The 24,235-nt window shown below is 36.1% G+C and overlaps 1 long non-coding RNA gene across 2 annotated transcripts; it reads right to left on the bottom strand.

Annotated features, from left to right (window-relative positions):
* Positions 1 to 1,104: 1,104 nt before the first annotated feature.
* Positions 1,105 to 22,870, bottom strand: LOC139140028 (uncharacterized). 2 transcript variants are annotated; one of them, XR_011553929.1, is made up of 3 exons: positions 22,732 to 22,870; positions 10,786 to 11,502; positions 1,105 to 4,281 (listed from the first exon to the last, which is right to left on the bottom strand). It is a non-coding gene; the product is annotated as an uncharacterized lncRNA (long non-coding RNA). The 2 variants fall into 2 exon arrangements; XR_011553930.1 differs by lacking the exon at positions 22,732 to 22,870 and adding an exon at positions 17,284 to 17,520.
* Positions 22,871 to 24,235: the final 1,365 nt, after the last annotated feature.

The raw sequence follows: 24,235 nt of genomic DNA, 5'->3' as shown, positions 1-24,235 counted from the left end.
CTGACTGTTTCCAAAAACTGGAATGAAAATATGCATCAGAGTGTACATAAGTGTAAATTACTAGTTTCATGTATATCCTCTTGAAGCAGTAAAAAGTAAATACAACTTTTTCCAGTCTAATTTTGCACACAAAGACTATTAACATCATTCATACAAGCAGCCTAGCTGCCAATGGAGCTCCACAAAGGTATTTACAATAATTAGCATAACAAGTGTGGCGGGTTTGTCAATTTACGAAAAAGTGATCATGAATGTGGGACATATTTTCAAGATCTTCTTACATTTTTTGGATGGTATATATCAAACTTGTGATCATAGCATACAACAATGCCAGCTGTGACAGCACACACACTTTGCCAATAACTATGCAGACAAACTCTATATTTCACCATGCTTTCAATAACTCCAAAAAATGCAAATATGCAATGTGATGAGTAGTGTTGAAGAAGCTAAATTTTTAGTAAAAAATAACAGTTGCTCCAAAAATACAATTATGGACATGCCACCATGATATCAAAAAATCTTACTCTTGAGGTCAATCCAAGCAACCTAATACCATGTCTCAAAGCAATCAGACTAGCTTTTTCAAAGAAAACAATTTTTGCAAAAATGCCTCGAAATACTAATATGAAAATTTGTAACCTGGAACCTGTATATAAAAGTGTCACTGAAGCTTTGTGGCAACAGTGGACACACAACAGACCACAGAGAACAGCACCAGACAAGAAGACGACAGACAACCACCTATTTTAGGAGTTCTCCATCACTAACAGCAGAGCTAAAAAAGAGTAATCTAGGAATTAAAAGCAATTGTTATTTTAGTTACATGGTACACGTTGATATAAATTCAACATTTATCATCTACTAAAAAGTTGAACAAATACAAATCAATCACATATTTGCTTTTTGAATAATACAGGCCCATCAAATAATGTTACACAATGCATGCCTTCAGTAATACATAAAAAAATACATAATGCTCAAATAAAAATACAGTTTCTGACATGTTAATATACCTGCTTACACAACGACACAAATTTGAGTATATACATTTCCATACTCATACCCATATATATATATATATATATATATATATATTATATATATATATATATATATATATATATATATATATATATATATATATATATATATATACAGCCATACATACTGTCACACTGGTACATACAAACATTTCAATACATCCATATACACAATGCTATACATTCATCAATATTATACCTGTGTTCATACAAAGCACTACACAGACAAACAAAAACAAATACAGATCACATCTAGTACAATTTCATCTTGCAACAGAAATTTTGCAATTCAGAACCAAGGCTGATAGACCGCTAACAGTGCAGGAAATGTTCATAAAGTATGTGCATGTAGGTTAACAGTCGGATAACAATATTCTAGCATAAATGTCATATAAAGCTATGTACTTTGTGAGTTTATCACAACTGATCATCTCAAAGTATCAAGCACAAAATTGCAGCACTGTCTTAAAGGTATACTATGTTTTTTCACAAACACTATACACTTGACAGTCAGAAGATTTTGCATTTTAAGACATTTGTCATAATGCTATCGATAAACACTGTATTATTAAAACATTACAAATATTTTATTATCGACAATACTTGTTAAACTAACACATGTACCTCAATCACACATTTTACATGTTTGATATGATCGCCGATTGGGAACAAAATTCCGTTTATATACAAATATGTTCATGCTTATACACTTTGTCTTAATTCTCTTTCTCCCAAGCCATGCTGTATTTATATATCATATGTCTATGGAACCCGGTAGAAAGATTTGTTGATAAACTCTCCGATACATTTGTCACAATCTTACTATGCATTAATGGATAGCATTACAACATGTCTTTTCAAAACAATGAACACATTCTTCAAATAAAAAGATTTGACATTTCACTTTGAAAGGATGACCAATACGATCACACATAATCAAAAACTAATGTTACAACTGATATTTTCAGAATGTCTTTCATCCACTAAACCTCTAAACAGTCAACAGATAATGCCAGAGGAAATGTTTGATACATTTTGTTTCAATGAAGATATGACATACAAGTTCAGATATGCTGGATAGTTAATTTGTTATCATTGCATTTACAATAAAGATCTCCATGGAAGATTCAGAGAGAATCTATTTCAATTATAACTGTAAAGACTGCATCCCCATGCTGCTACCTAGCTGTTCACACTCAGTTGGCTTCAGGTTTTAGAACCTGTGTCAATATACCATGAACTTAACCATAAAGCCTTGATGTATACCAGTGTGAAAGAGGCTCTTGAGCTGTACTACATACTTCATGAACATTCCGTTACCATCCTTTAAGGGAGGGGGTTGACGGAATTCTACTTAAAGGTTGCAAGGGACCCCTATGATCGATGTAAACACTGTATCTAGGGTACATAAAACATTGATGGCAGTTAAGGTGGTTGGCAAGGCTAGAGCGTGAGTTATAAATTTCAACAAAAACTATTAAAATATAAAAGTAGTCAACATTCTCTGTGGAATAAAAAAAACTAGACATTTGGGCACAAAGGCATTGCAGAGTTATAGCCTGTTAAAACTTCTGAAAAACTGACCAAATAAGAAGTTGGGGAGTTCTTAGTGTATTAACTATGGTAGAGGTCCCCTAGCTTTTAATAAAATGTTTGAAAAGGGAAAGTCATTATTTGCTGTTTTTCAGGAAAGTTTGACAAGGCGGTGCTGGCATTCAGAGTGAGTGACTGCTATTGTAAATGCATTTTTAGATTCTTTGAGTGTCAAAGAGGTGTCAAAAGTGAGATTAACCAAAAAAACTGCTCTATGACTTCAAAAGAGGGGTGCAAATATGGCTTGTTTTCAACATTTTGACAGAATAACAGTTTTCCTACATAATTGTATACCAATTTAATCCAACTTTGAAATGAGATATGGACATGGAATTTTTACAGCCTATAACAAGGTTACAGATAAGATTTTTAGGGCACAATTTTCCTGTATTTGAAGTACTTTTTGAAAATCACATTTTGAAATTTGAAAGAAGTTTTAATAATTTTTTGATATATAAACCCATGTAAAATCATAAAAACAAATTTTATTTACAAATCCTGCCGTACAAATCTTACAATAAATAGTGTCCACATAATTATAACTAATTTGCTAATATTAATACTATCCAATTATTATTAAATTCAAATATGTAAAAAAAATATGAAAATTAAAGTTTAATATTTACTGGTGTCATATTTCAAAATCATGGCTGCAAATATACAATTTTTATATTCTTTGGAGAAAATATTAACTAAGGGAGTTATCCTGAAAATTTGAACTACATATCTTGATTCTAACACTTGAAACTTGACATTAACTCTGAGAAAAGAATTGGTGCAAAAATAGCCTTTCCAACCACCTTAAAACATGTTTGTTGACATCTAAATTTTAAATGATGCAGCTTTGTTTACATGACGCATCTAGATATCATGCATAAAATACGATGTTTGCAAACAAGAAAGTCGCACATCAGAGTTCTTATGACCCCCCCTCCCTTTAACCCCCCCCCAAATAAAATGAAAAGAAACAAATAAAATGAGGGCCCGTCAAATCAAATACCCTCTGCCTACTTAAAAATTGAATATTGTGCTGGCAGCATTATCTGGACGGAAAATATTGGCAATTTTACAGTAAACCTATGAATATTGAAGCTTTATATTTTTATACAAATAGCTTCATGAAAACTGAAGTATCTTGGTAAAACTTCAACTGAGACACTTTCAAGGTTTTTGACGTACACATGGTCAATAAGTGTTCCTGCTTCTGTAGTTGCACTGCTGACATACTGCTTAAAACCATAATTTTCCATTAACTTCATTGTCGGTGATGAAGTGAAAATGTTTTCATTAAAATCACCCATTATCATTAATCCACCTTGATATTTTTCCATCTCTTTAATCAAAAGAAGCAAATTCTTCTGGAACAAATTGGTACGGTATGATGGTGGTCTGTATACAACAGCAACTCTAGTATTCACATCTTTGACATCAAATGCTATGTACTCAAGGTTACAAATGGGTAAATCCAGCACATCAAATGAATTTGATATTTTGCCATAGAATCCAACACCTCCATTATCTTTTGACTTCAAGATACGAGTATTCTCATTGAATTCATTATAGGATCTTGACCTTGGCCGGTGATTAAATACATATCCTTTCAGCTGTACACCAGACTTGTTGTGTTCTTCACGTAACCAAGTTTCTGTTAAACAAATAAAATCTGATTGTAAAAAAGTTCTATCCATAAAAATATCTTCAATATGGGATTGTAGACCTTGAATGTTATGCATCATAACAAAGAATGTGTAAGGTCTTTCAGATATCTCAGCAGAATAAGTAATAAACTTAGGCATTTCTTCAAGTGCACTTTGAACCTTTTCATTACAATATATTGACGAAGCTTTAAATCCGTCAATGATTAGACCATCTAACGATGTTACTCGACTTAATGCAACATACGCTTGTCCTGGTGCAAATATCTTTTTCAGGCTAACAACTGCTTTATCAATTGTTAAACCCTGCACTTTATGGATGGTACACGCCCAGGCCAATTTTAATGGATATTGCTTTCTAATAGCACCATTTTTTCCAACAGAGAGCTCTTGAGGTTCAATACATGTGCTGTTTTCTGGTATGTCACATGTACGAGGCATCTTTTTACGCAGATTTTTCCCAACATTCATGTTATCAAATATAACATGGACATTTGATGGGAAGTGTTTGTCATCTTTAAAAGCAATATGGCATACTTTTCCAAATACACCATTAACTAAGCCATCAGATACATCAATATTTGTATAAGCTGCACTCGTGCACCAGTAGCTAGAGTAACAGTCTTTGGCAACACTTTCCGATAGACTTGAGCATGACCTCCCTCTTTTCGTTCCATTTTACCACTCTTAGAATTCCTACTAAAATCCTGTGCCTCAATACACACAGGATCAGAACAATGTGAATGAAGCATCCTAATATTCCAAGCATCAACTTCTGCATTTGTACCACAAATGAATATTCCATCAGATGATTCACCAGTCTCACAGCTCTGCAGCATTTTCATATCATTTGAATTCAATGTGTCCCCTTTCTTATGAACTCTTAATCGATTCAGTGTCTCAGCAAATGCATAATTCTTTTGTCTCATGATTTCAGTCAGTTCAACAATACAAAAGTTATCTTTCCATAAACTTATTGCTTCACTTTCAACACACAGAGGACTCCCTTTCACTGGTGGAAGTTGATAAAAGTCACCTAAAGCAATGACACTGGTATTTCCAAATGGTGAATGGTCAGATGTTTGCTTGATTTGTCTTAGTCTTCCATGAACATAGTGAAGCAACTTGCGGTCTACCATAGAAATCTCATCAATGATTAAAATTTGAAGATTTCCATATTTGCAACGAAGAGTATTTGTCTTTTCCTCATGCAGTGGCTGATATGGTAACTTAGATTCAACTGCTATTGAGAATGCATTGTGGATTGTTGTACCTTGTATATTAAATGCTGCAACACCTGTTGGTGCAGTCAATAGTACAGAAATGTCATCAGGCTTTGGTAACAAACGAGCCAATATTCTTGTTGCTTCATAATAAATGGTTTTAATCAAATGACTCTTACCAGTGCCAGCACCCCCACTGACAAAAACATGAAAAGGTTCTGGATTCTTGCCATTGCATTTGTCAAGGCACCATTGTCTGACTTTGTAAAATACTTCTGACTGCTTCACATTCAATGACCTCAACATTGCTTTTGCCTCAACTTTTGATACAAGTGCAGTAGAAACTTCGACACGACAGTCACCTTTGGCTTTTGCACTAAGTCTGGAATATCTCCATCATCATCACTACACTCATCATCAGATTTTTCTCTAGCTGCTTTAATACATTCTAATCTTTCTAATTCAGTTTCAGGGCATATTGCAGCCCATGCATCCTCCAGAGGGCCATTCACATCAAGTAACTCCTCAGCAAAGTCAATGGCATCAGCATCTTTCTCAAACAGTGATTTGTTTCTATTGACTACGATAGATACCTTTTCAACACCAGTAGACCCACATTTTACTGCACCACTTTTGTAAAAATCTTCATAGAATTCAAAACCAACTGGTTTGAGTTGTGAGTCACAATGATATGGTAGGAAAAGTTGTAGAATGCTTTGATAATACTTTTCTGGATATTTGGTCTCAGAAAATCTTGGATATCTAATTACAGCTGCTTCAGTCCTCCACCTTTTTTGCATATAACCAAGACCATTGTGCAACTTCACAATTGGATTTCGACGTCTGTCATCATTCACACCTGTAATTTGTGATTTTGGAACCACTCTATATTTTGAACAGAAACTGGCAAGACACATGTTGTCAAACTCTGCTCCCTTTGGTCTACATTTGTATTTGTCAACAAGACTACTCATCCATATATCATTTTCATCTATGTCATCTTCTTTGCTTTTCTTTTGTATGACACTGAAGGGTAAACTCATCTTGACTGGATTTTCCCCAACTGGAATGAACTGTACCTTTCTTGATGCTTGTTTTAGTTTCATATTACAAACTCTGTACACAGCCTCTTGGGCACTCACTTCCCTATTGTGTAGATAAACACTACCAAGTTGCTTCAAAGCAGCCTTGGCATCCATATTTCCTTCCTTGCAAGCCTCTCTTTGTGCATGTTCCAACAGTAAACCCATTTCTCTCTCTGCTTTAGAGATATATGACACAATGTACACAACACAAGAATACGCATCCACAACGAACTGAATATCCATGTTTGCATTCCAGCAACGTAGCAGATTAACATTGTATTGATTTACCCAAACTGCATCAGGTTGACGTTTTAAAACAACACTTGTTTTCTTTGATAGTATACTGTATGCTTTCTCAAACACCTCCTGAGAAATACCAGCATCTTCCAATAAAGAACTGACACTATCAAATTGCTTGTCCTTGTCAGAAACCAACTTCCACACTTTCTCCAAAATGTTCTTTGCCATTTCTTTGTTCATTCCCATATCATGAATATTTGATTGTGGTATCTCATTGTTGTCATAATCATTCATGTTAGCTGATGATTGCACATTTGATTCTTCGTTTCTTTGTACCAAAGTTTTGTCTTCCTCACCAGAGTGACATACAAATGTTTCTTTTGAAACTGGACGGGGAAAGTTAAATCGACAGGTGGTGCCTTTTTTCAGGCACGGCTTTGAATGTCTTAACACTATGTTTTTGAACTTTGTTGACAATTTCATGCAATTCTTCATCTTCTTCTGGTGACGGCATTTCACAAGTTACATATCTATCAACAAATTCAACAACATCTTCATCAGAATCTTTGTCAACTTTTGGGGCATTTTCAACCCAAAATAAACAGTGAGTATGAGGTGATCCACGTTGTTGAAACTCAACACGATAAAAATAATCTTTTATATTTCCAATTGGGTTAGCAGGTGACATAATGACCTGATTCAGAAAACAACGAAATCTGTGATCAAACATTCTTGCTGCAGTGACAGGGTTTCTCCTTAAGATGCCATATTTCTCAGACCAATCAAGATCATCAGCCTCACATATATCACCCTCCTCACATAGTATCGTTTCAACAACTTCTTTCCATCTCATGTCAGCAGCTGAGAATGAACAAAACCATGTTGGGATACCCAATTGTCTCAACATAGCAAATAAGTCTTTTTGAGTTGCTTGCCAGTAAGGTGGTGTTCCCCTAATAGGTTTCAAAAATTTGTAGCCCTCATCACACTTCAAATTTCCCTGAGAGATTCTCTATCTTTCAGTACATCTGATGTTACCTTTTTACCACAAGCATGTCCTGTTCCTTTCCTTAAAGCAATAGACACATTTGATGACACTTGATCAACTTCAGAAAGAAACTGAGCGTAAAATATATAATCAGTGTTTTGTGAAAATCTGTTGCTAGCATTCATCAAACGACCTTGCAGGTATCTTCCTAATGTTATTCTAACCTCTCTATCATCATGGAATGTTGGCATTCCAGTTGGATACAATACTGGAAAACATTTAGCCTCATTACATACATCCATCAAAACTCTTACAGGAGCATTTTCCTCTGCAGGAGCAATACAAACGATGTCATCAAAGTGATAATCAAGAATATCTTGACCAATGTTTACTGGTTGAAAGCATGTATCCATGAACATTCCATATGTACCGGTACATCTTGTTCTTCATCACTTTCATCATCTGTATTTGATGACATTTTATCATGTTCAATATCTTCTGTACTGTCACCAGTCTTTTCAAGACTGTTGTCCTAGTTCACATTGACTTTCACATATCTGTACCAAATGTTGTGTTTCGTATGGAAATTCAAAGCATTCTTCGCATGGCCTTCGTTCACAAATTGATACTGATAATAACCTTTATAAGTGAGTTTTCGCTTCAGCTTAACCTTATCATTTGATCATCAGATTCCCCACGAGGTAGAATACTTGCAGCCTTCTCTATATTAGATGGAACACATGTAACTGGCCCATGAACACCATTCTGTCCACCTTTTGGCAATGCCAAAATCTTCATAAATGGGATGTGCAGTGCAATCAAATGTTGCTCTAGAGCATTGAGACATTTTAATTCATCAGGGATTGGTTTGACATCAAGGTTGTTCACAACAGCTTGAACTGGCATTTCTCCTTGTAAAAGTTCCTTATTGCATGTATAGCAAATCCATAACCTACCAGCTGCACTGTTTACTAGAGGGCACATAGCTTTGCACAAATGACTACATTTATGCACATAATCTTCTGTAATACATTTATCAGCCATAATTTGACTAGATTCACTTTTGCTAGCATAAGATTCTTTCTTACAAATAAGCACTTGCTTTCTAAAAAGCCGTCGATGGCAAACTGTGCAAACACAATTTGGTCCATCTGATGTTTCATTTCTAAAAGCAGCAATAATGCGTTCTATATTTTGAAATTCAATCTGCTTCTGTGTCCTGCAATTTTTTGTCTGTCTATAATACACTCCTTGTAATTCGAATCATTTTTATATCTTTCTGCAAACCGTGCTTTCTCTGCCTCTCTGAAAGCTTGATTTTGATGGTATTTTTCAACAAATTGTAATTTCATAGCTTCTCTAAACTCAGCGTTTGTATGATACTTATGTGAACTTTGTGCAATCTTAGCTTCTCTAAATTCAGCGTTTGAATGATACTTATGTGAAATTTTTGCAATCTTAGCTTCCCTAAATTCGGCATTTTCATGATATTTTTGTGAATTGTTTACAATCTTAGCTTCTCTAAACTCAGCGTTTGTATGATACTTATGTGAACTTTGTGCAATCTTAGCTTCTCTAAACTCTTGGTTTTCATGATATTTGTGTAAAATTTTTGCATTCTTAGTTTCTCTAAACTCAGTGTTTTCATGATATTTTTGTAAAATTTTCGCATTCTTAGTTTCTCTAAACTCAGTGTTTTCATGATATTTTTGTAAAATTTTCGCATTCTTAGTTTCTCTAAACTCAGTGTTTTCATGATATTTTTGTAAAATTTTCGCATTCTTAGTTTCTCTAAACTCAGTGTTTTCATGATATTTTTGTAAAATTTTCGCATTCTTAGCTTCTCTAAACTTTGGGTTTTCATGATATTTTTCTGAGGCGCTTGCAATCTTAGCTTCTCTGAAATCTGTATTTGATTATATTGCTCCACAAATTTATTCTTTTTGCTTCTCTATAAAGGGTATCATCATGGTATCTCTTGTTATATCGTCTCTTTTTAACTTGTTGATAAATCACATCCTCATGATATCTCTTCATGCTCTGCATTTTCTTTTTCTCTCTAACTCCTGCATTGCTATGATACAAATCACGTTGCCTAGCAGCTTTACATATTTTTGCATTTACCTGTCCATCTGTTCTACATGTATTTCTTTTCTGAAGTTGATATTTTTGTTGTCTTACTTTCTTACGCAATCTTGAACTCATACGTTTTTTTCTCCTAGTCTGGCACACTTGCTTGCTTCTTTCGTCATTACAGCTTTCATATATTTTGTCCACATTTTCGTCATCTATTTCAAAGTCGTCTTTCTCAGAGATGTTACAATCATCATCTACCAATTGTGCCGTCTTAAATTCCTTGGTCAAACTAGCCAAATTTATATCACAAGTATGTGTCACAAGACATACTCTAGAATAAGGGGACTTCACACATTCAACAAATTCATAATGATTTGATTGAGATGGTTGAGGTATATACCTTCACCTGTATCAATATTGTTTTCATTAATGAAAGTACAAGAAAATTTCAGCCATTCATTTGAGGAATAAGTGTATATATTTTTGCTCAGCAATGCCGCAGCAGCCGAATTTCTGTTTCCGTTCCCATACACCAAGTTGTTGTATTTTGACTTACTAATATAGTCTGAAACAGAACTGAATTCCTCCCTCATATAACCATCATATACTTGACTATTCAGAATCATGTGATTTACAATAGCCAATCTTATTGTCCTATGATTATCCTCACTTCCACTGATAGCATATGATAATGCTCTGAACAAACAATTGCCATCACCTTCATTGATTTAATTTACATGGCTCTCCAACTGTAATACCGTGAAACTTGTTGACAATTCCAACAATACCTTTATACTCTATGCCAAGTTGTATGCATAACTGTTGACAGACACTTACTGTCAGTGGACAAAATGGATATGTAGACTCCCTTCCTTTACTTACCCATATTACATCATCATTCTTTGCATCTAGTGCATTGGTACTTTCTTCACTCTTTGTACATTCCTTCTGATGTTGATCCTTAATTCTAGAATCATCCTTTTGAAATGCACGTGCAATTCTCTGGTTCTTTTCAAGTTTATCATTAGTTCTCCAGTCCTTTTGCATTTCATGAGTACTGATGCATGACAACATTTCAATGTCTTCACTGTGTATGTTACACTTATTTTCATGTTCATCTACCATTACATCATCACAAATGCCCTTTTCATATACATGTTCTCTAACATCATCAGTAATGTTTGATATAGTATCCAGCTTCTCATCATTACAGATTTGATTGCATGTTTGATCCTTATGAGCTGGCTGACATGTCTGATCGTTTCTGAGATCCTTACATGGGTCACCATCTTTTTTGCATTGCTTATATATCTGATCCTCATGGATTTGCTTACATATCTGATCCTTGCGGATTTGTTTAAATGTTCGATCCTTACGGATTTGTTTCAATGTCTGATCCTTACGGATATTGGTCTGTTTTGGAAGAGGTCAGGATCCTCTGTGGGTTTGGTCCTGTTTTGGAAGAGGTCAGGATCCTCTATGGGTTTGGTCCTGTTTTTGAGAGGTCAGGATCCTCCAAAGGGCCTTTCCTGCTTTTTAAGAGGGCAGGATCCTCTTCTTCAAACTTCTTTTCTTCTTCCAATACTTACTGCGGGGCATCTGCAATATACAAAATATGTAGGTTTAATTAAATTATCAACCCATTTCTTACTATACATTCATTTCTGAGCCAACATGAGATTAGATTCTTTTACATAATAATCATACATTGATATGAAAATGTCAAAATGTAAATATTAGTCTAGATTTCTATTTCATCAATGCATTAAATGTAGACTATATTAGCCACATCAAAACGACTCTGAAATATAGCTGCAAAGCAGCAATGACCTGGTTTAAAGACATCTAGCTGCACAGGGGCAATAGAGCAATAGATATACAAAAAGATGATGGTTGTATTTGTGAAAACGAGGTCAAAGGTCATCAAGGTCATGAGTTTGTCAAAAAAATTGTATCCCATAGTTATCCTTATATACCAAAAATCAGACCTCCAGCTCTGTTTGCTTGCCAATAAGTAGATATGTGCATAATTAATGAGCTACAGGATGTGTCATCCTTAGGTGTCTCATCATAACAAATATGAAGGGTGTAGCCCTTGTGGTTACTCAGTAATGGACTTATACGTATATTTGAGGTCAAAGATCATCGAGGTCATATCATAGTTTGTCAAAAAATTGTATCCCATAGTTATCCCTATCTACCAAAAATAAGACATCCAGCTCTATTGGCTTGCTCAGAATTAGGTATGTGCATAATTAATGAGGTACAGTATGTTTCGTCATAAGGTGTCAAATCATACCAAATATGAAGGGTGAAGCACTTGTGGTTACTGAGTTATGGACAAATATGTATATTTGAGGTCAAAGGTCACAAAGGTCACGTGATATTTGTCAAAAAAATTGTATTGCTAAGGCATCCCTATATACCAAAAATCAGACCTCTGGCTCTATTGGCTCGCTCAAATTAGATATGCGTATAATTAACAAGGTACAATATGTGGCGTCATAAGCTCTCCCATCATACCATACATGAAGGGTGTAGCACTTGTGGTTACTGAGTTATGGACAAATATGTATATTTGAGGTCAAAGGTCACCGAGGTCACATGACATTTTGTCAAAAAAATTGTATTGCTAAGTTATCAATATATACCAAAAATCAGGCGTCTAGCTCTATTGGCTCGCTCAAAATTAGATATGCACATAATTAATGAGGTACAATATGTGGCGTCATAAAGTGTCCTATCATACCATACATGAAGGTAGTAGCACTTGTGGTTACTGAGTTATGGACAAATATGTATATTTGAGGTCAAAGGTCACCGAGGTCACATGACATTTGTCAAAAAAAAATAGTATTGCTAAGTTATCCCTATATACCAAAAATCAGACCTCTAGCTCTATTGGCTCGCTCAAAATTAGATATGTGCATAATTAATGAGGTACAATATGTGGCGTCATAAAGTGTCCCATCATACCATACATGAAGGTAGTAGCACTTGTGGTTACTGAGTTATGGACAAATATGTATATTTGAGGTCAAAGGTCACCGAGGTCACATGACATTTGTCAAAAAAAAATAGTATTGCTAAGTTATCCCTATATACCAAAATCAGACCTCTAGCTCTATTGGCTTGCTCAAAATTAGATATGCGCATATTTAATGAGGTACAATATGTGGCGTCATAAGCTCTCCCATCATACCATACATTAAGGGTGTAGCACTTGTGGTTACTGAGTTATGGAGATATATATATATTTGAGGTCAAAGGTCACCAAGGTCAAGTGACATTTTGTAAAAATATCTGAGATATCTATGTGAATGGATGGACTCATGGACGGACATGACCAAATCTATAAGCACACTGGACTTCATCCATGGGAACTAAAAACTGTGTCACTGCATCCTTTTTGCAATATGAATACAATGAAAACTGAATTTTAATTTTTCTTGGCCTAATACATGGGAGTCTATGGACTGCCTTATACATGAGAGTCTATGGACTGCCTTATACATGGGAGTCTATGGACTGCCTTATACATGGCAGTCCATGGACTGCCTTATACATGAGAGCCTATGGAGACTGCCTTATACATGGGAGTCTATGGAGGTGAAAACTAAAAAGTCCTCTAACACGGTCAAATTTGATCGCATTGTGAAACAAATCAACGTGCATCTGTATGGGGTAGGGTACTATCCTTGTGCAAAGTTTGAAAGAAATTGACCTGGGCATGTCTGAGATATCTGCGTGAACGGACGGACGGACGGACGCACGGACATGACCAAACCTATAAGTCCCCCCGGACGGTGTCCGTGGGGAATAACAAGAGGAATGGTGAGTACTTTTATTCATTGTTTTGAGGTGATTTATCAAATCATTTCAAATAGACAAGTACAATTTGACAAGGAAGAAAGACAATACAATATTCCCATAGTAATTTACTCAACCCCATAGTGATTTTTTCAAACTAGAGTTGATGTTTCCCTGTCCAAGCACCATTTATGCCTAAAGTATATTTAGAATGAAGAGACATTGAATACAAATGTATTTTTCATATATTTGTAATTACTGACCTACATAAACTTTCTGTATTTATCTTGTTTTAACAGACATTACACATGAAAACAATTGCCATGGCAAAAATGAAAACATAAGCATATGTGTCAAGTGAAACCATACGTGAGTGGGTAAAGATGATAGACATCACCAGAAAGCAAGTCAGTGGTATTGAAGCTGATACTGTTCAAGTTCAAAAAGAGCGGAAGCTACTCCAACCAGTCGTCGCCGTCAAGCCATATTGAAACCTTTTTATCATGATCACATTCAAGAAACTGCAGGTCTTCTCTTGAAAACAGATATTGGGTTATCTTTTCCATCACATGTGAGTCTCAGTGATACTCTCTTCTCATGTTGAACATTATGAAAGTCTAATTTATTCATTATTCTTACAGGTTTTAATATAATCACTCTCTTTCTTGATATACTTCAGAGAAAACTTTCCAATGAGTCAGTATTTCTAAACTCCATTTCCTAGAATGTCATGCAAGGGGCCACCAAACTAGGGTTGGGATTCTTTGGAGAGAGTGGACTTGAGGCAATATACACCAAGTCAATGTGGCCTAAATAAATTATTCCTCAATTCCAGATGAACTGCACGCTATACATGCATTATAGATGACCATCTGATTAAAAATCATCAAGACAACTTATATGCAAAGAAGATATAGAAAAAAAACTATATTAAAAATGAGAAATCAGTTATGTAAACTTGTGTGTAAACAAATGATATTAAATATGTAAATAACATTCAATGATTGCTTCTCTGTAGTTTAATAAATGAATTAGTGATTGTCAGTGTGAGGTAATAGTACAGAGAGTATATTGTCCTTCCTATACATCCATATGAAAAACAAAGATCTAGGAAGACATTGTCCCACCCCGGCATGCAGTATACATGACGACTGGCACGCATCTACAATTGACTGATATTTTCAAATATTATACCCTAAAAAAAAAAACGTTTTACCCTCCCCCCGCAATGAAATGGAACGTCCCATGTCAAAATACTTTGGTAACATTTGATCATCTTTTTAATATCACAAAAAGAACTCATTGTCTCCTCTATGATTTGTAATAGGAATAGCATTGCAACAGCGCCCTCTTGAGGCCGCTTCCTGAAAAGCATTGTATGTTTGTTGTTTCTTTGCTCTATCCTAGCTTCCCCATAGGAACAACTCTGTCATGTTGCTACAATGAGGAAAACTTGAAAAAGAAGCTTCGATGGGCGTGCTCCAGGAAAGTTGAGCCTCAAGTTTTACCAGTACAAGTGAAATGATTTGATTTTTCCTGGTATTCTATGTGCCAGTCATTGATACTCAACAAACCCAAAGCCAGTACAGTAATGAAGGAAAGATTACAAAATTGCAGTTATTTATCTAGTTACTCTTGCGTATGTTACTTAACGAACCAGATCATGATCATGAGAAGACTCCAGCTGTGATATGGGTTGTTTGTCAAGTCCAGATGTGCTTCTATATACTGTAAACCAGAAAATTTTTCGCAAACATCAAATTTATCCAAATTTTGTAAAGACCAAAAAAATATTTACTCTGAGTGCAGACAAGACAAATGCAGACAATACAAATAGCAAAACGTAACCATAGTCAAAATAGTCACACTTGATAAATACATGAAAATTTGTCTTGGTGAAAATAAAGCATTTTACAGGAGCACCAATCAAAAATTATATAAACATAACAACCATAGTCCACATAATGCCTGACATGGCCACCTTGGGTAATATGTGACAAATGTAGGGAGAAATAACAGGGTTTGCTATGAAAAAGAACACAAGGGGTCAGATTTACATGTAGGTTCCTAAATCTGTTTCACAGACCGATAGTAGTTGGACAAAGAACTGTGGAAACCTAAGAGTCCCCATGTAAATCCCAACAAAAGAAAGAAAGAAATGATGGCTTAAAGCAATTGCTCGCGATCCCAGGGACCACCTTTGTTCTAGTCTGTAAGAGGATTTTGGAGGTGTGATAGCCTTTTGTTTTCCATTGAATTGTAATCTGGTGGGTAAATTTTCTGATGAGACAATCTGGTGCCAACGAACTACACATATCACACCGTTTATTTTATGATATCATAAATTAAGGTTGTGCGGCTTGTTAGCATTTTGTGCCAAATGGTACTTTTCAATACACTGATTCAAATTTTGACTGATTTTTCAGGGTTGAGTTTTTTGTACAACAGGTAGCTGTTAGGTGGATGAGAAAGATTTATGCAAATGAATGCAAATTACCAATTTTCAAGCATCTTTTCACATGTTTAGAAAATGTTAAAAAGGTTAACTTCATTCTCTGCAGGGGTTTATTTGTCTCAAATGTCATTCTGTACGTAGTGACTGTGAACATCAAAATGAATATTTTGTTCGGTGATAAAACGACATAAAAGTCCTGTCAATTTGGCTTGTTATTGTATATTTTTTTGATAGACATGAGAGTAACTAATGCACAATGGAATTCTTTTCTGCAGAAATACAAGTTTCATATGAGAGATATTAAATTTCAGGCTTCAAGTTTTTGACTTAAGGATTTTAATTTTACTCGTGTCCACAGTTATATATGACAGTCTATCACCTAATCCAGTCTCATGTTAAGCATTATGTCTATAAAATACTCGTGCAACACTTACTTAAAAGGGAAACTGTTGTCAAAACTCTGCCTGTGCGAGTTTGGTGTTTCCAAACAATGTGTTACGTGCACGGTATCTAGATGCACCCAATCATCATAGCTGCAAAATTTATATTATACAATGTAGATTACGACATACATGTTTTAACTTTCATCAATCACCATTGCACCTTGGATACAGTGTTAACATTGGTCGTATGGGTCCCACAACCTATGAGCACAGTTCTGACAAATGTATCCCTATGATACACAACAAAAACTACTAGGCAAACTCTAATTTACATGTAATAATGGTTGAGAAGTCTGTCTGGTCCGTTGTACCTTAATCTCTTTGAGTTTGCTGCTGCAACCTACACTGTGCTTTCAGTGTCAGTTATGTGACAGAAGTCATACTAGTGCCTTGAAATGTCTCAATCTTTCATTGAAATTTTCTGCTTTCAGATTTATTCAATCTTTCAGCATTTTGCCTGACATTCAGTTTGCTTAATTAGTCCCCATGGACACGTTCAGGGGTACTTATAGATTTGGTCATGTCTGTGCGTGCGTGCCCACAAACATTAAATCAGTATATTAATATGAAGCAAACAAAGCTACCACAAAAACAGAGAAAAAAAATAAACATCACATAAGAATGTTGCAATACACAAGAAAAATCAAACTGATCATTAACACAAACACTGACCTTAAGTTCACCTGAATTTATCCTTCCAACACAGATCTCGCGTGGAAGGCATGAAATTATCAGAAAACGGTGAGATAGCAGAAGAAAAACTGTTACATAAACAAGCTGATGACACACTATCCACTATCAATGACATAGCAAGAAAGTATCAAAGATATCTTGTCAACCAGTTACACAGTGCAGCAATGTTACCACGGTTACCAAATCATTTACCAATATTCCCCAGTCTTCGCAAAAACACTGTAAGATGCAACATAGTAGGGAAAATTTATACCACGTACATCACTGATAATGTTGACGCAGTATCCAGATTCGATGTTTGGTGCCAATGTTCACCAAAACAAACCGTGAGACTTGTCTGGATTGACAGAGATGGAGAACTATTATGAAATTTCCTCAACTTTGTCTGTCAAATGTTATTATTTGCAGACACATGGAATGATGATTGACTTGCAGTCATAAGTACAATCAGTTACATTACTATATTGGAAGATGTGGAAGAAGTGAACTTCAAAATTAAGCTATGTTGTGTTGTTATCATGAGGGAGACCAACTTGGAAGAGGAGCTTTGCTCTTGCTGCAGAAACTTGAGCGTTGACTTTATGCGAGTACAAGTTAAATAAATTGATTGCTACTATGCTATGGGTTGATGACTGACACTGAAGGCTTGGGCTAGTAGTTTTGAAGGAAAGATCACAGCATTTAACTTATTTATTAGAGCAAACATGGGAATGATGATTGACTTGCAGTCAGAAGTACAATCAGTGTTGACGAACGACAGAAAATCAACCTATTGATAAGCTCCTCATTGCTGACAACAAAGCTACAAAATTAGGATCACCTTTACTGTTTTTTAGTTCACTGCTGCAACATACACAAAGGTTTAATGGTCCCAGTGTATTATCAGAAGTCACAGAGTGGCAGTACCTTGACATGTCAGATTCTTTCACTGAATTTTTGTGGTCACAGATTTATTACATCTATTAGGATCCGTGTCACAACATTCAGTTTGGTTATTGTTTTTAAATGCATAATATGTACAAAGATAGATTTTCATAGAAAAATAGTTGAAAGTAAATAGAATAACTTTTGATAAATGTACATCCAATATCAATTTTCACACTCTAGTGCATAAAATGCCTTTTCACATAATTTTCAACACACACAAAAGGCTACAACAAGTCACATTAAATGATTGTCACCCTCACTACAAAAAGAACACCAGTTTCTGAGCTGAAATGTTTTACAAATAATTCATCCAAACCTATTTCCCACTTTCATTGTCCTTCATGTAACATATCTGTTCCACAATGTCCCTTCAAGTCAGCATCATTCTACGAGAATTGCTACAAAACAGCAAGGTCTTGTAAATGCACTATTTCCCCAGAAAGACATTGCACTTATGATAAACGTAATTTTTAGCTTTACTTCAACAGCCAACACTGTCCTTTATATACCTTCAAACACTTCAAACATTCCATAATCATTATAATACACAACATTTTCTACCTACCAGCAATATATTTAATATCACATCACACATTGCTGATGCAATGACAATTAAAACCTATCCATTCTTAAACACATAGTGTCAATGCCACATGGCTCATATTTAGTGCAATGTGGCAGCTTGCCAGAGAAACTATACTTGACTAAGTTTATCCCTGAGAAAATGCATACCAAGTTTCAAAGCAATCGCCCAAGCAATTTCAGAAAAGATAGACTTCAAACAGCCCTCTTGGCATATTGTTCCTAAATACATTACAGAATAATGACGAGCAATTGAAATCACATAATAACACAGTACAATTTACTGTTTAAATGTCAACTTTTTCTTATGGTGAGGTCCATAGACTACATTTTTTTCATTCATGCCCTCCATCATAGCAAGTACAACCCATTACACACATTACATGCATACCAACACCATATCAAGACCAACTTCCATCTTTACCACACGGCAAAACTGGCAAAAATTGCATACCACCAAAGGTGAAAAAATTACGCTATAAAACCTCAACATGAAAAAAATGTTGAGTATCATTTCCCTCAGTAACACATAGTCACACCTGTTGCATTACACAATCTACAATTTATGTTTGCAGATCTTGTGTACTGTGGTACAAGTACCACTAACAGTGGTTTTCCTAGCAATAGCAATAATTACTTTGGCATCCCTGATAATATCCTATATATAACTATATACATGAACCAAAGAGAACCCTGATAACATTTACAAGCTTACCATCATCAACAAAGCTACTAATTTGAAAGAATTTGCCACATAAACTATACTGTTTCATCCCTGTACGCTTTCATTTACATAATCTAGCAGCAACTTCAGATACCACATAAGTTACAATACAAAACAAAAAACCGCCTCAGACTCTCTTCGTTTAGCACTTTATAGTCATGATGCAGCTAGATCCGTTTCTAGCTCCATGCAACCATGAAATGGATACAATGTGATACATGTATATTGCATTTGATTACATTTTCAAGAACATAACAGACACACCTCGTCCCTGGCTCCCATACAAAACACCACCCGTAAAAAGTCCAACTTTAATAGCCAAACCAGCTAATAGCATTAATCATAATTTCAGGTTTCTTACCAAAGATACCTGCATGCTCGCAACTTTTAGACAAACATGTGATCTGTGCTATTTGTATACTTCACTAAAAATTGCAGTCATACCATGGAGGAAGCACAGAAAAAGTCAACTGAGATAATTACGTTTATTACAATTGTGCACCATCAATTTAATCCATTTATGTCCATCATACTGCGGAGCTTAACACCCCTTTCCTGCTGTCTGCGTTTCCAACTACGAGTTCGCAACCAAACCAAGTGAAATTAACCTGAGTTTGCTAATGCAACTCACTAGCTCCAGAATGTCACAACCCATGCGCAAAGACTGTATTTGCATAGTTTGGCTCACCATAGTCAGGGCTCGAACTTAACTTTTTTACCTACTTGCCCTGCGGGCAAGTTTCCAGAAATTTTACTTGCCTGATGAACAAACTTACTTGCCCGATTTTTTTTGTCTGTTTACATTGTTTGGGCAGCTAGAGATCACGAAGACCTTGCAATCTCAAAATGTGGCCGACAGCATCATATCATATGCAAGTTCTGTTTTGTCTGTATTGATAATCGTGTTAATTTTACGATCCATTTGTGTTTGTCTTCGTGATCTCTGCCCACTCGTCCACCAATATTCTAGTGAAGGATTGGGGTCATATAGCTGAAGGGGTGGCCCATCAATTGATATTCGCATCAGCAAATCTCTTTTCCTGGAGTTTTGAAACTTCCGTTGTCGTTTCCTTTCATACATATCGCACTTCTGCTTCTTCACTTAACTTTCCACTGAACTCGATGCTGCGATCGCGCCATTAGCTTTATCACCGTCGATTTCTGAGTGGCCAGCCAGTTGAACCTGTACTGTATCCCCTGACACAGATCCTGTTCCGGAATCTGTGACTTTATCTGGCGTAGATTTCAAAAATATACATGAAAACAGGGTGCTTTGCTTCGCTATGATGTAAAGTCTGCGTTGTCTCAGTCAGGTCACCACGTGCAAAGTGGCTGTTGATATTACTGACCAACACCCCCTGGGAGTCACTAGCGACAAACAAGTGCAAGTAATACGTTAATGAATTAGACTTCCCGAGGGAGGAAAGACAACAACTGGATAATCATGCACTTGCTGAATGTTGACGTAAGGCTTGTCGGTTGTGATACCCGCTTCAGTTACTTGAAACTCAATAACAACGAACATTGTTCCACAGAGTTTCTTGAGTTTTTTTTCCCAGAACATGTTAATTTGATCAAAGTCTATCACTTGCCCGACCGGGCAAGTGTAATTTATTTTTACCAGCCCGATGTCAGGTTTTAGTTGCCCCGGGCAAGCGGGCAACCGTTAAGTTCGAGCCCTGATAGTGTAAGAACGGACACGTTCCGTCCACAAAAAAGTTAAGTTACAAGGAATTTCAGTTTTTCATTCTCAAATTCATGTAATTTAACATCGTTAATTATGTACTTTATATTCCATCGCAGAAACCTTTCCTTGTTAGAATGGAAGTTCTGATCACAAACTTTTCAATCATGTACTGAGTATGGTGCAGCGGACTGCAGCACTGCCATGACTGTGGGTTAAACTTGTACCGTTTTCTGGGTATTTATGATGCAACGCCAGCAAGGTTTTGTTTCAATGCATAGTAAGTCTTGCTTTTAAATCATCATCATTCATTAAAGTCATAGACGGAGCAGTTAAAAGCTACGGTTTCTTATTTGACCTTATCATTAATGCCTGTACAACATGATAAAACAGGCAACAATCAAGAATCGCGATTTGGAAAAAGTTAGCATGTTAACAATACTGCTCTAAGATGTATGGCATTTTTTTGTGATCGCAGCTATCATCAACTCAGTCTCCGCGCCTTCGCGGTTACAAAAGCTCCCTTCCTCAATTATCTGTTCCTTGACCTCTTTAACATCGTGTACATCAAAATCAGTGGAACAACTTAAACTTCCCAACACGACACTATTGGGCATGTGACGCCATGCTTGAATATCTGTCAACTGCCGACGGATGGCCAAAACACCCGAACAACCCGAACGAATTTAATCTTGTTTCCCAAATGCCAGAAAAACACGTTAACAAGTCCCCATGGTGCTAATGGAGTAGTTAGTAAGGCAAATAGCGCCAAAACTCATGGTCCCTTGATCTCCGCCGAGTTGTGACTCTTTCTCTGCTACCTCCATGGTCATACCAAACTAAAACAGATCACGTGTCCTTTTTCCTCTCCACTGGGGCAACAGTACATCAAAAACATTTTAGCTTGTCAACAAATATACAAACTCTCAACAAAAAGAAAATTGATCATCAAATCGATCCACTTTCTGATGCCATACATAAAGTGCACTCTACGGCTATAACTCAATTGTTTACTGTGACATCAATTTTTCACCCACCCATAATTTGATTTTGCTATAGAACAGCCACCAAATACAATGGAGGTACTGAGCCACCTGACACTAGTGAATACTGTGTAGTTGCCCACATGTGCACGGCGGCGATTGCTGTGTTCGTCACGATACAAGTTCCATAATCATTCTCCACATCAGTCCGTGTATGTCCCTCTTCTTACGTTTCTATGTCTACAAGGGTCTAATCAATCTAAGACAAATCGTAATCTATCGCTACTTTCTTATTTACACGAGACGAGGACACACAATCCGCGACGTGCCATGTCATTGATCGAATCGATGCACATACAATATTCCGTACTAAACTACATCAACAGCGTTACACTAATACATATATACCTATCATCGATTGTTTCGAACCATTAAACTCACTGCCTATCCCTTAAAATCTATAGATGCCACTTGCCGTCGCTAATATCGTACATTTAAAAACATACTACTTGAACTGTCCTACTAACCTTTTCAATATGGCTCCTCAATGACCTACACCAATGTATGACGTCACCTTCACTTGTCTCAAGCTAACGTTGACGGCGCAATACACCATGATCAGCTACAGGATCGTTTTTTTTAGTTTTGCATGGAAGCTATTGTGGTATCTAAGCTTAAATGGAAACACCTTGCTTTCACTTTAAACTTCAAATTGTGCGCCTATCTACAACACCAATTGTATAATAAAGTGACGTGAACTATTAAACAAATGAATAAACTTGCATGCGCGCCTGAAGTTTTCTTTTCCGGTAACATAACCCAACATTGATCTTTTTAATGGTCAATAAATTATGTGGTTGCTTCAACTCCTTTACAATTGAGATCCACCATTGACAAACTTCCATTAGCAACGTAAATCGTGACTCTCCTTAGACAATTGTTCCCACACCTGGCAGCATTCCTTACATTAAGGACCTATAGATACGTCATTATCGGTCGGTTTTCCTCGAGCAATCTAGCTGATCATTTTAATGTGCTTTTCACACTTCTTATGTTTTATCACGTCTTCATTTTGTTGTCCTATATATAATTAATTTGATATATTCACTAATGTTGACTGTTACTCACTATATGAAACATCAAAAGTCTACTCCAGGAACGAGCATACCCGCTGACTCCATATACACCCCCACTCAAACATTGAATCACAGACTAACCTTTACCAATAATAACTTCCGACTGTCCTCCCCTTTTCACCTTTACCGACGACCGCTCCAACTGTCTCGTATTCTAAACACCTTTTAAAAGTACGCTTACGTGTGCAAATTCATACAACCCAATTACCCCTATCCATGTCTATCAACATTCTAAACATTAATTTATTGGAAGTCGGCTTTTTTCCGCCCTGCCTTTACTTGGTTATGCATGTTCAGGCATGACCGCGTCGGTTCATGTTCCTTACAGGACAGTCGCTCTACCTGAAAGGTTTCGTCACACGCAATTACGACCCGCTTCAGTTGCTTACCGTACCCTTTCTTGCATGTAAAATGTATGGTTTCGTTAGCCGTTCCTTGTGACTTGACGCCTGTTTTTTCCCAGAACATCTGCAATTTGTACAAATTTTGAGCAAAATTCCTTTACGTCGCGACATTATCATACTTCACTGTAACCTGGAAATACATCCGTCTACTAGTATTTTCTTTAATACAACTTTAAACACATTTGTCTACGCTTCAAATAACATGGACTCACTTTAACATTTTGTTCACGTAACGAAATCATTCCAAAGGGCTTTTTTTACTGCTGCAAACCGACACGAAATCTGATATCCCATAAATCTTTAGCAATTCACAATCACACTTACGAGCTTGCGTCTCTACATCACCAGAAAACATCAACAAATCGAAAAATAACTTCAAATAATTATAACTACCTGTAGGCCTACAAGTCTTTTAGTGAAAAACACATCGTTTCTGGTCATCGCGCGCATCATTTCTGAACCTCGAGCTACGCGTCATGTCTTTCTTGTGG

Source organism: Ptychodera flava, chromosome 9 (assembly GCF_041260155.1).
Source record: "Ptychodera flava strain L36383 chromosome 9, AS_Pfla_20210202, whole genome shotgun sequence".
Classification (NCBI taxonomy): domain Eukaryota; kingdom Metazoa; phylum Hemichordata; class Enteropneusta; family Ptychoderidae; genus Ptychodera; species Ptychodera flava.
This window is presented reverse-complemented; position numbering and strand designations above follow the sequence as displayed.